This window comes from Scylla paramamosain, chromosome 48 (assembly GCF_035594125.1).
Source record: "Scylla paramamosain isolate STU-SP2022 chromosome 48, ASM3559412v1, whole genome shotgun sequence".
Lineage (NCBI taxonomy): Eukaryota > Metazoa > Arthropoda > Malacostraca > Decapoda > Portunidae > Scylla > Scylla paramamosain.
In genome coordinates, this window is record NC_087198.1 from 7,897,346 (window position 1) to 7,908,981 (window position 11,636).

At 42.1% G+C, this 11,636-nt stretch overlaps 1 long non-coding RNA gene across 7 annotated transcripts in view; it reads right to left on the reverse strand.

The window, feature by feature from the left end:
- Positions 1–4,031: 4,031 nt before the first annotated feature.
- Positions 4,032–11,636, reverse strand: part of LOC135095341 (uncharacterized) — a 12,821-nt gene continuing 5,216 nt past the window's right edge. For 3 of the 7 annotated variants that reach the window (XR_010264308.1, XR_010264309.1, XR_010264307.1), the window contains 5 exons: positions 9,593–11,204; positions 7,990–8,080; positions 7,373–7,538; positions 5,245–5,333; positions 4,032–4,769 (listed from right to left, as the gene is read on the reverse strand). This is a non-coding gene — a long non-coding RNA (uncharacterized LOC135095341). The remainder of the gene's footprint in view (positions 4,770–5,244; positions 5,334–7,372; positions 7,539–7,989; positions 8,081–9,592; positions 11,205–11,636) is intronic. The other 4 variants (XR_010264312.1, XR_010264310.1, XR_010264313.1 and 1 more) reach the window with 3 other exon arrangements.

Below are 11,636 nucleotides of genomic sequence, written 5' to 3' on the forward strand. Positions count from 1 at the left end.
CGGCGGTGAGAGAGAGGCTGAAGACAGTCAGTTAGAGGAGAGGAGTTGATGAGACGAAAAGCTTTTGATTCCACCCTGTCTAGAACAGCAGTATGAGTGGAACCCCCCCAGACATGTGAAGCATACTCCATACATGGACGGATAAGGCCCTTGTACAGAGTTAGCAGCTGGGGGGGTGAGAAAAACTGGCGGAGACGTCTCAGAACACCTAACTTCATAGAAGCTGTTTTAGCTAGAGATGAGATGTGAAGTTTCCAGTTCAGATTATAAGTAAAGGACAGACCGAGGATGTTCAGTGTAGAAGAGGGGGACAGTTGAGTGTCATTGAAGAAGAGGGGATAGTTGTCTGGAAGATTGTGTCGAGTTGATAGATGGAGGAATTGAGTTTTTGAGGCATTGAACAATACCAAGTTTGCTCTGCCCCAATCAGAAATTTTAGAAAGATCAGAAGTCAGGCGTTCTGTGGCTTCCCTGCGTGATATGTTTACCTCCTGAAGGGTTGGACGTCTATGAAAAGACGTGGAAAAGTGCAGGGTGGTATCATCAGCATAGGAGTGGATAGGACAAGAAGTTTGGTTTAGAAGATCATTAATGAATAATAAGAAGAGAGTGGGTGACAGGACAGAACCCTGAGGAACACCACTGTTAATAGATTTAGGAGAAGAACAGTGACCGTCTACCACAGCAGCAATAGAACGGTCAGAAAGGAAACTTGAGATGAAGTTACAGAGAGAAGGATAGAAACCGTAGGAGGGTAGTTTGGAAATCAAAGCTTTGTGCCAGACTCTATCAAAGGCTTTTGATATGTCCAAGGCAACAGCAAAAGTTTCACCAAAGTCTCTAAAAGAGGATGACCAAGACTCAGTAAGGAAAGCCAGATCATCACCAGTAGAGCGGCCTTGACGGAACCCATACTGGCGATCAGATAGAAGGTTGTGAAGTGATAGATGTTTAAGAATCTTCCTGTTGAGGATAGATTAAAAAACTTTAGATAAGCAGGAAATTAAAGCAATAGGACGGTAGTTTGAGGGATTAGAGCGGTCACCCTTTTTAGGAACAGGTTGAATGTAGGCAAACTTCCAGCAAGAAGGAAAGGTAGATGTTGACAGACAGAGCTGAAAGAGTTTGACTAGGCAAGGTGCAAGCACGGAGGCACAGTTTCGGAGAACAATAGGAGGGACCCCATCAGGTCCATAAGCCTTCTGAGGGTTTAGGCCAGCGAGGGCATGGAAAACATCATTACGAAGAATTTTAATACGAGGCATGAAGTAGTCAGAGGGTGGAGGAGAGGGAGGAATAAGCCCAGAATCGTCCAAGGTAGAGTTTTTAGCAAAGGTTTGAGCAAAGAGTTCAGCTTTAGAAATAGATGTGATAGCAGTGGTGCCATCTGGTTGAAGTAGAGGAGGGAAAGAAGAAGAAGCAAAGTTATTGGAGATATTTTTGGCTAGATGCCAGAAATCACGAGGGGAGTTAGATCTTGAAAGGTTTTGACATTTTCTGTTAATGAAGGAGTTTTTGGCTAGTTGGAGAACAGACTTGGCATGGTTCCGGGCAGAAATATAAAGTGCATGAGATTCTGGTGAAGGAAGGCTTAAGTACCTTTTGTGGGCCACCTCTCTATCATGTATAGCACGAGAACAAGCTGTGTTAAACCAAGGTTTAGAAGGTTTAGGACGAGAAAAAGAGTGAGGAATGTACGCCTCCATGCCAGACACTATCACCTCTGTTATGCGCTCAGCACACAAAGACGGGTCTCTGACACGGAAGCAGTAGTCATTCCAAGGAAAATCAGCAAAATACCGCCTCAGGTCCCCCCAACTAGCAGAGGCAACACGCCAGAGGCACCTTCGCTTAGGGGGATCCTGAGGAGGGATTGGAGTGATAGGACAAGATAAAGATATGAGATTGTGATCGGAGGAGCCCAACGGAGAAGAAAGGGTGACAGCATAAGCAGAAGGATTAGAGGTCAGGAAAAGGTCAAGAATGTTGGGCGTATCTCCAAGACGGTCAGGAATACGAGTAGGGTGTTGCACCAATTGCTCTAGGTCATGGAGGATAGCAAAGTTGTAGGCTAGTTCACCAGGATGGTCAGTGAAGGGAGAGGAAAGCGAAAGCTGGTGGTGAACATTGAAGTCTCCAAGAATGGAGATCTCTGCAAAAGGGAAGAGGGTCAGAATGTGCTCCACTTTGGAAGTTAAGTAGTCAAAGAATTTCTTATAGTCAGAGGAGTTAGGAGAGAGGTATACAGCACAGATAAATTTAGTATGAGAATGACTCTGTAGTCGTAGCCAGATGGTGGAAAACTCGGAAGATTCAAGAGCGTGGGCACAAGAGCAGGTTAAGTCATTGCGCACATAAACGCAGCATCCAGCTTTGGATCGAAAATGAGGATAGAGAAAGTAGGAGGGAACAGAAAAGGGGCTACTGTCAGTTGCCTCAGACACCTGAGTTTCAGTGAGGAAAAGAAGATGAGGTTGAGAAGAGGAGAGGTGGTGTTCTACAGATTGAAAATTAGATCTTAGACCGCGAATGTTGCAGAAGTTAATGAAGAAAAAGTTGAGGGGGGTGTCAAGACACTTAGGGTCGTCGACGGAAAGGCAGTCCGACCTGGGGACATTTATGGTCCCCTCCCCAGATGGGGACTCCGAGGCTGGTGTAGGAGTCGCCATGATTTTAAATTTTTTTGAGTGAAGGGTGTGTGTGTTATTAGGTGCTTGTAGTTTTGTGTGGAGGAAGAGAGTTGTCTTTAGAGGGCAGGCTGTGACTACCCCCTTGTGTTGTGAGACACAAAGGGAAACGTTCAATGAGGTCACAGCTGGGTTTAATGATAAGTTCACAGCACCCCCTGAACAGTGCTTTAGACCTCACTGGGAGTAATTATCGTTTCGGCAGGTGTCTACTGCCTCCTCCTGTCTACTGCCTCCTCCTGTTTGTGTGTGTGTGTGTAATAATAATGTTTCTCTCTCTCTCTCTCTCTCTCTCTCAGCGAAAGATAAGAGCGAGAGAAAACAGAAAGACAAAACTGTTGTAAGGAGAGAGAGAGAGAGAGAGAGAGAGAGAGAGAGAGAGAGATGGCGTAAACCACTAACACAAAATTAAATTCCTGACCAGATCTCTCTCTCTCTCTCTCTCTCTCTCTCTCTCTCTCATAATCCATCCCTGCTATACGTAATCACAATGTAATGCCCTATTGTTTGGTTTATTTTCCTAAGTGTTCCCCTCCTCACCCCATTTTTTCTCTTCCCTCATTTTTTTCCTTTTGATTTTATTCGTATTTTTTTTTCCTTTTTTTTTTTTTTCTCATTTTTCTCGTTTCGCTATTTTTCTTATTCTCCCCCTTATCATTTTTTTTTCTTTTTCTTTTTTTTTTTCCTCTTTCTCCCAATCCTCTCGGTGTGTCTGCTGCTGGCTCGTGATTGGCTGGATTGGGATGGCTTGGTGTGTGTGGATTGGTGTGGATGGCTATTATTATTTGCTTGTTTTTTTACTTACTTACTTTACTTACTTATTTTTTTGTTTTTTATAGTTTGTGTATGAAAGAGAGAGAGAGAGAGAGAGAGAGAGAGAGAGAGAGAGAGAGAGAGAGAGAGAGAGAGAGAGAGATTTAGGAAGACCACAAATTTCTCTCTCTCTCTTTCACTCAATGTTAAAGCTTCATTATCTTTCTTCACCGTAGTGTTTAAAAATATATGACTATATTGGTTTGTGTGTTAGCGTTCAGATTAATTTGCTTTATTTAGTCTTCATTTATTTATTTATTTATTTATTTTGCGTAGGTGTATATATATATATATTTTTTCAGTGTTAATTGATGAGATTTTTTTTTTATAGTGTGTTTATTTAGTTACTTTTTGTTGTAAATTAATTCAAAGTTGAGCATTTTGACTCCCCTTTGACTCACCACACTCAAGTTATGTCCTGTATTTTTGTGTAAGCCTCATATTTTTAAGTCATGCATCTAATATATACTCTTCACTTGTACACACACATTGAGCCTCACTACACTCACGCAGGCTGGAAGAAAATTTGGCTTATCGATTTTGGTTCCATTCATTGTTGTAGACACTACAAGATTCCAACAGTGTGTGTGTGTGTGTGTGTGTGTGTGTGTGAAGGAGACAATTGTTGGTGAGGGGCTGTGGAGAGTCACTGTGGGCTTGTAAACATACTGTGGGGGACATACTGTGGAGAGAGAGAGAGAGAGAGAGAGAGAGAGAGAGAGAGAGAGAGAGAGAGAGAGAGAGAGAGAGAGAGAGAGAGAGAGAGAGAGAGAGAGAGAGAGAGGTGTTATTCACTGTTCCTCATCGCAGGAGAAGTATTGTTCATAGTTGTTCATTGCAGGTGTGGGAAGACACAGTATGTTGAGGGAAGGTAGCTGCAGGAGTGAACAGCTGCACCAGTGACAGCAGCAACAGAGCCCCACGACTGCTGCTGCTCCTCTCCTCCCAGCACAGCAGCACACAGGACACATATCCATCATCTTTAAATCCCAGACACTCGTGCCTTGGTAATCTCACTGCAGCAAACCCTACATTGCTCAGGTCAACTTCCAGCTAGAGTCATAATATCTGGAGTTATTTTTCAAGATAAAGAAGGTTCAAAATATCCCCCCCAAAAAAGTTATTTTTAGAGTTGAAAATCCACTCGAATTTTCTGTCTGAAGCTCTCGTTTAAAAATAGCTCCGTCTTGGATCTTGTGTCCGACTCCAACTGTGTCCTTCAAGTGAACGGGTCTTCAGTTTGTAGTGAGGCTTCCAAGCCGCCCAGATCTGTGAAGGCGAGCAGTCAGTCAGATGATGAGAGTAGACAACATCAGCAACATAATGAGAGAAAGTCACAATAATAGAGATAACATGAAGGCACTCAAGTATTAATGAGAAAACAAGACAAAATAATGAGAAAAGTAAAATGATGAGAGACAAATAAGGCCAGTCTACAAATAATAGTGAATTTACTCTAGGAAGGGTCTGCTGTACTGCTTAATGACCATTCAAGTCTACTTGTTAAAGATATGTTTACATTTTGAACTGTCATTTTCTTGTACTATGATACATTTTTAACTATTTTTTTTACACCTGCCTTATAATTAACATTGAGTAGAGTCTCACTAATACAACTTGAATATTACTCAGCCGGCAGTCTTTGCCATGGTGGAGTGTGACACTCTAAATCAGTACTGACATTTTATCATTTACATTTTATTACTTTGATTACTCAACAAAATACTGCATTGTTTTTCGTAACCTGCTGACTGGTGAAGGGACAGTGTGTGCTCCTGAACACTTGGTTCTTGCCACGTGCCACAGCACTCTGACAGCTTCCAGTGGTCCTGTCTGAGATAATGCACCACACAACATTAGGAATAGGAATAATTATTTCACTAAAACTTTAATTATCTGCAATAAAAACTTGGAATGAGTTATGCACTTTGTGAATTTAGGAATCTGGAACAATGATTGCAGTTATTTAACTACCTGCACTAAAGAGTTTGTATTAGTTATGGCGGTGTTGACAACAAGTATAAACACTCTGAGAGGCGTGACCTCCGCCGTACTGCTTCATCAGCCTTCAAGTCCCGGCAGTAAAACGGTTCGTGTGAGGAAGACTGTTTCTGGTGCTAAAGGTGAAAAATGTTACTACTAGTGTGTACATATCTGTGGAAACCAAAGGATGTTTTCAATCGTACCAAACGTTATAGTCATGGAGATATCTCTCTTCCTGCACACAAAACAACTACCAGCACCTGATTATTACACACATACTCCTACACCAGCCTCGGAGACCCCATCTGGTGAGCGGACCACAATTGTCCCCGGGTCAGACTGCTCTTCTGGTAACGACCCTAAATGTCTTGATACCCCTCTCAGTTTTTCTTCATAAACTTCTGAAACATTCGCGTTCAATCTGTAGAACAGTGCCTCTCCTCTATTAAGCTTCATCATCCTTTCGTCACTGAAACTCAGATGTCTGAGGCAACTGACAGTAGCCCCTTTTCTGTTCCCTCCTACTTTCTCTATCCACATTTTCGATCCAAAGCTGGATGCTGTGTTCATGTGCGCAATGACTTAACCTGCTTTCCACTCTCTTGAATCTTCCGAGTTTTCCACCACCAGGGTACGACAACAGAGTCACTCTCAAACTAAATTTATCTGTGCTGTATACCTCTCAAATAACTCTTCTGACTATGAAAAATTCTTTGACTACTTAACTTCCAAAGTGGAGCACATTGACTCTCTTCCCTTTTGCAGAGATCTTAATTCTTGGAGACTGACTTCAATGTTCACCACCAACTTTGGCTTTCCTCTCCCTTCACTGACCATCCTGGTGAACTAGCCTTAGACTTTGCTATTCTCCACGACCTAAAGCAATTGGTGCAGCACCTTACTCGTATTCCTGACCGTCTTGAAGATAGGCCCAACATTCTTGACCTTTTCCTGACCTCTAATCCTTCTGCTTATGCTGTCACCCTTTCTTCTCCGTTGGGCTCCTCCGATCACAGTCTCATATCTGTATCTTGTCCTATCGCTCCAATCCCTCCTCAGGATCCCCCAAAAGGAAGGTGCCACTGGCGTTTTGCCTGTACTAGTTGGGGGAACATGGAGGTATTTTGCTGATTTTCCTTGGAAAATGACTACTGCTTCCGTGTCAGAGACCCGTCTTTGTGTGCTGAGCGCATAACAGAGGTGATAGTGTCTGGCATGGAGGCGTACATTCCTCACTCTTTTTCTCGACCTAAACCTTCCAAAGTTAAACTTGGTTTAACATAGCTTGTTCTCGTGCTATACATGATAGAGAGGTGGCCCACCAAAGGTGCTTAAGCCTTCTTCCATCACCGGAATCTAATGCATTTTACATTTCTGCCATGCCAAGTCTGTTCTCCAATTAGCCAAAAAAAAACTCCTTCATTAACAGAAAGTGTCAAAATGTTTCAAGATCTAACTCTCCCTCGTGACTTCTGGCACTTACCCAAAAACATCTATAATAACTTTGCTTTTCCTTTCCCTTCTTTATTTCAACCAGATGGCACCACTGCTATCACATCTACCTCTAAAGCTGAACTCTTCGCTCAAACCTTTGCTAAAAACTCTAACCCTGGACGATTCAAGGTTTGTTCTTCCCTCTCCTCCACTAGCGTAGACATGACAAAGGTGACTGTAAGTACACAATGGACATGACACACTCAGGCAGCTGGTACAGCTTTGGCTATAAATGTTATAGCAATACTCTGCCACTTTGTTGACAAGTGACAATGCAACCTCTCGTTCCTCAGAATGTTCTTTTCACGTAACAGCTTCAAACCAAATCCTGAACCAACATGAACCACCTCTGCTATCAAGTAGTCAGCACCGTGAAGGGTTGTACAGTTCCTTACCTCACTAAATAATACTTCTTTCTTATCCAATCTGTCTGTCTATGTGTCTGCTGCCATGGCTTGACCTGCTCTTCTTTCATCTGTAGCTTCCATTCTGTCTGCTGTCTCCCTGCATCCTCTTGTCCACCACACCATCGTCTCTTGTGTGTCTGCTGCCACTGTCTGTCTAGGAAAAAAAAAAAAAGTTTTCTTCGAAATCTTGAACAACTACAACATGAACCACCTGTGGTTTAATCATTCTCCAGCATTTCTTCTGTCCACTGTCACTGTCTGAACCAGTCACCTAACACACCATCCTTCCTGCCACGGTCATTCCTCTCTAATGCTCTTCTCTTTCTCCCTCTCTCAGCGTGGTGGCAGCACAGGCCTTGGCACTCCCTGGCACCACGGCAGGTGTCAGTGAGGCAGGCAGGTGTTGGTTCAAGTCCTGGCAGTGTCACTTCGCTGCTGTATTGTTTTGTGCAGCGGATGATGCTACGTTTTTCATCACTTAGTTAGTGTAGAGTTTATTTTTGCTTGACGTTATTTGTGTTGGAAAGACATTGCCATTATATAGTGGTAGATGTTCTAGGAAATAAGGAATTAGCAATACTAATACATGCTTGAACAACACTCACCGATGTGGAAGGCTTGTCAGGGAGTGGCTGTAGTGGCTTCACTTGAACCACGACCATGTTCTCCTCAACCCTTGGAAAGATAACAATTTATCTGAAATGGAGAGATACAAAGATAGAGAAAAATTTAAGTGAGACACTGCAAAGTGTAGCTGACAGTGTATGCGTCGTCATCAAGAAGAGTGGCTCTGCAAAGAAATAGTAAGACACTCGTGAAGGCTACCATCTTTTCTCAAGGGAAGTGTGTGTCGTGTGTCTTAACATCGTCAGGCGCGCAAACATGTTTTGCATCAAGGGTGTCGTTGTACGATCCGGATATGAATTTTTTTTTATTTTTTTTATTTTCTACATTTTTTTCCCATTTTTTATATATGTAATGTTTTGATAAATATATATATATATATATATATATATATATATATATATATATATATATATATATATATATATATATATATATATATATATATATATATATATATATATATATATATATATATATATATATATATATATATATATATATATATATATATCCCCTTATGTAATGAGGTCTTCTGTTATGAAATTTCACGGTTTCGCCCGCTGCGAGACATGACTTTTTTTTTTTTTTTCTTTCTGGCGTACCCGTTCTTCCTCAGTCTCCTATGAATATCTACGGTTCTTTTGCTGCGTACAACATTAGAGAGTACGTAATTTTAGGTCTAACTATTTTTTTCAAATTTATATACGAAAAATAAGATAAATATTTTTCCGTAAATCTAGGAAATAGTCAATGTGTCTCCATTAGATATCTTTTGCATTAATATTTTATTTATTTCAAACAGTTAAACACTGGTTTTGATCTAAAAGTCGAAATATAACAAAAATTGTTTTCACCCGCCTTCCCCCCTCCCCCCCGGGTAATTAAGGGTGAAATCATGAATTACTTTAGGCCTATGTACAAAACCAATCGGAGTAACTAAATTAATCTATATCTGTTTTTCAACATATTGTGATGTATATATCATGTGAATTTCAAGTCCTTAGCTGCAATAGGTGTATTATAGTCATCCCTTAAACTTTGACATAACTTAAAATGGCGGATTTTGGCATTTAAAAATGATCTCCGTTGTTATTGGTGTTACACACAGATGGGCCATTGCGGCTTATCCAGCTGTGAGAGGCGAACAAAGTCTGCTGTCGTCATTTTTGTTTGTAACTGATTTTGATTTCTGACAAATATTTGAAAGTAAATATTTGACACAGTTTTTTTTTTTACTTTTTCATTGAAAAAAAAAAACTTATCGTACAAAAAAAAAGAAGATAGCAGACATTCTTCTTGCAACCTTCCTGATCAAAATATTTTTTAAATGAATTGGTCAATAAATGAGGTAGGAGAGGCGAGTTGAACACAGGCAATTTAATATGGGATTAGCGATCCTTCAACCCCCTCAAGTGGATGAATAAAGGTGATTAGTTACTTTGATGTGTAAAGACTGTAATTTGTAAAGATGAGAATAAATTATTTCTATGACCTTGTGTCCAGCCAATGTTTGTAGGTTTAAGGTGAAACCACGAGGTGAGGTGACATTAGTATTGTCAAGTGTCTTTGTAAGGTACTCACACCAAAGTTTTCATTTGCTTCAATCAATCAAGGTCTGGTGATAAAAACAAGGCACTGCATCCTGTGCACTCTACCCTGTGCACGCCTTCCTTTCACTCTGGAATGCACAACTTTATATATTGTGCTGCATTCACACTCACATATTTCAATACAAATAAATAAAATTAATAACAATCATAACAAAAAAACAAAAAACGACCAATAAAAAAAATAAAAAAAAACAACAAACACAGGTGTGAAGAACTCTTCTCCGTTAACCTCCAAGATAACCTCAGAACTGGTCTTCAGGAAAAAAAAAAATAAATAAATAAAGATAAACACTATCACTCTCACGTAGAGCACAGCGTTACACCTCAAAAATAAAAATAAAAAAAATAGCATCAGACCGAGGAGGGTTCCTATGTACAGCAAGTGACCCCTAAACAAACTAGCTAGCTAACCACAACCAATGACCCCGGAAGTGCTTATCTGGGTTCTTGTGGCTGGATGGTGTCCGGGTAGCAGTCTGGGGCAGGTGAGGTGGATGGCTGAGTGTAGGCGACCACGTGGCTATGTCTGGCGTCCTCCACGACCTTGTGGAGCTGTATGGGGTCACCTCGCCACTTCCGGGATGACCTGGGATAGTTATCTCGTCACCTACAACCCACTTCTGGTTCTTCATCACCATTGTTAGAGGTAGTTCATGGGTCACCTGCAACAGTAGTAGTAGTAGTAGTAGTAGCAGTAAAAGTAGTAGTAGTACTGGTGGTAGTGCTGGTAGTAGTAGTAGTAGCAGTGGTAGTGGTAGTAGTAGTGGTGGTGGTGGTGGCGGTGGTTGTGGTGGTGTTGGTGGTGTTGGTTGTGGTGGTGGTAGTAGTAGTGGTAGTGGTGATGGTGGTGGTAGCAGTGGTAGTGGTAGTAGTGGTGGTGGTGGCGGTGGTAGTAGTGGTGACGGTGGTAGTAGTGGTGGTGGTGGTGGTGGTGGTGGTGGTGGTGGTGGTAGTGTCGGTGGTAGTAGTGGAGGCGGTGGTAGTAGTGGTGGTTGTGGCGGTGGTAGTAGTAGTGGTGGTGGTATTCGTGGTGGTGGTGGTAGTAGTAGTAGTAGTAGTGGTGGTGGTGGTGGTGGTGGTGGTGGTGGTGGTGGTGGTGATAGTAGTAGTAGTAGTAGTAGTAGTAGTAGTAGTAGTAGTGGTGGTGGTGGTGGTGGTGGTGGTGGTGGTGGTAGTAGATGTGTTAGTAGTAGTAGTAGTAGTAGTAGTAGTAGTAGTAGTAGTAGTAGTAGTAGTAGTTGTTGTTGTTGTAGTAGTAGTAGTAGTAGAAGTAGTAGTAGTAGTACGAGTAGTACTAGTAGTAGTACGAGTAGTACTAGTAGTAGTACGATTAGTAGTAGTAGTAGTAGTACGATTAGTAGTAGTAGTACGAGTATTATTATTATTATTATTATTATTAGTAGTAGTAGTAGTAGTAGTAGTAGATTAAACAACCACGTGGCTATGTCTGGCGTCCTCCACGACCTTGTGGAGCTGTATGGGGTCACCTCGCCACTTCCGGGATGACCTGGGATAGTTATCTCGTCACCTACAACCCACTTCTGGTTCTTCATCACCATTGTTAGAGGTAGTTCATGGGTCACCTGCAACAGTAGTAGTAGTAGTAGTAGTAGCAGTAAAAGTAGTAGTAGTACTGGTGGTAGTGCTGGTAGTAGTAGTAGTAGCAGTGGTAGTGGTAGTAGTAGTGGTGGTGGTGGTGGTGGTGGTGGCGGTGGTTGTGGTGGTGTTGGTGGTGTTGGTTGTGGTGGTGGTAGTAGTAGTGGTAGTGGTGATGGTGGTGGTAGCAGTGGTAGTGGTAGTAGTGGTGGTGGTGGCGGTGGTAGTAGTGGTGATGGTGGTAGTAGTGGTGGTGGTGGTGGTGGTGGTGGTGGTGGTAGTGTCGGTGGTAGTAGTGGAGGCGGTGGTAGTAGTGGTGGTTGTGGCGGTGGTAGTAGTAGTGGTGGTGGTATTCGTGGTGGTGGTGGTAGTAGTAGTAGTAGTAGTGGTGGTGGTGGTGGTGGTGGTGGTGGTGGTGG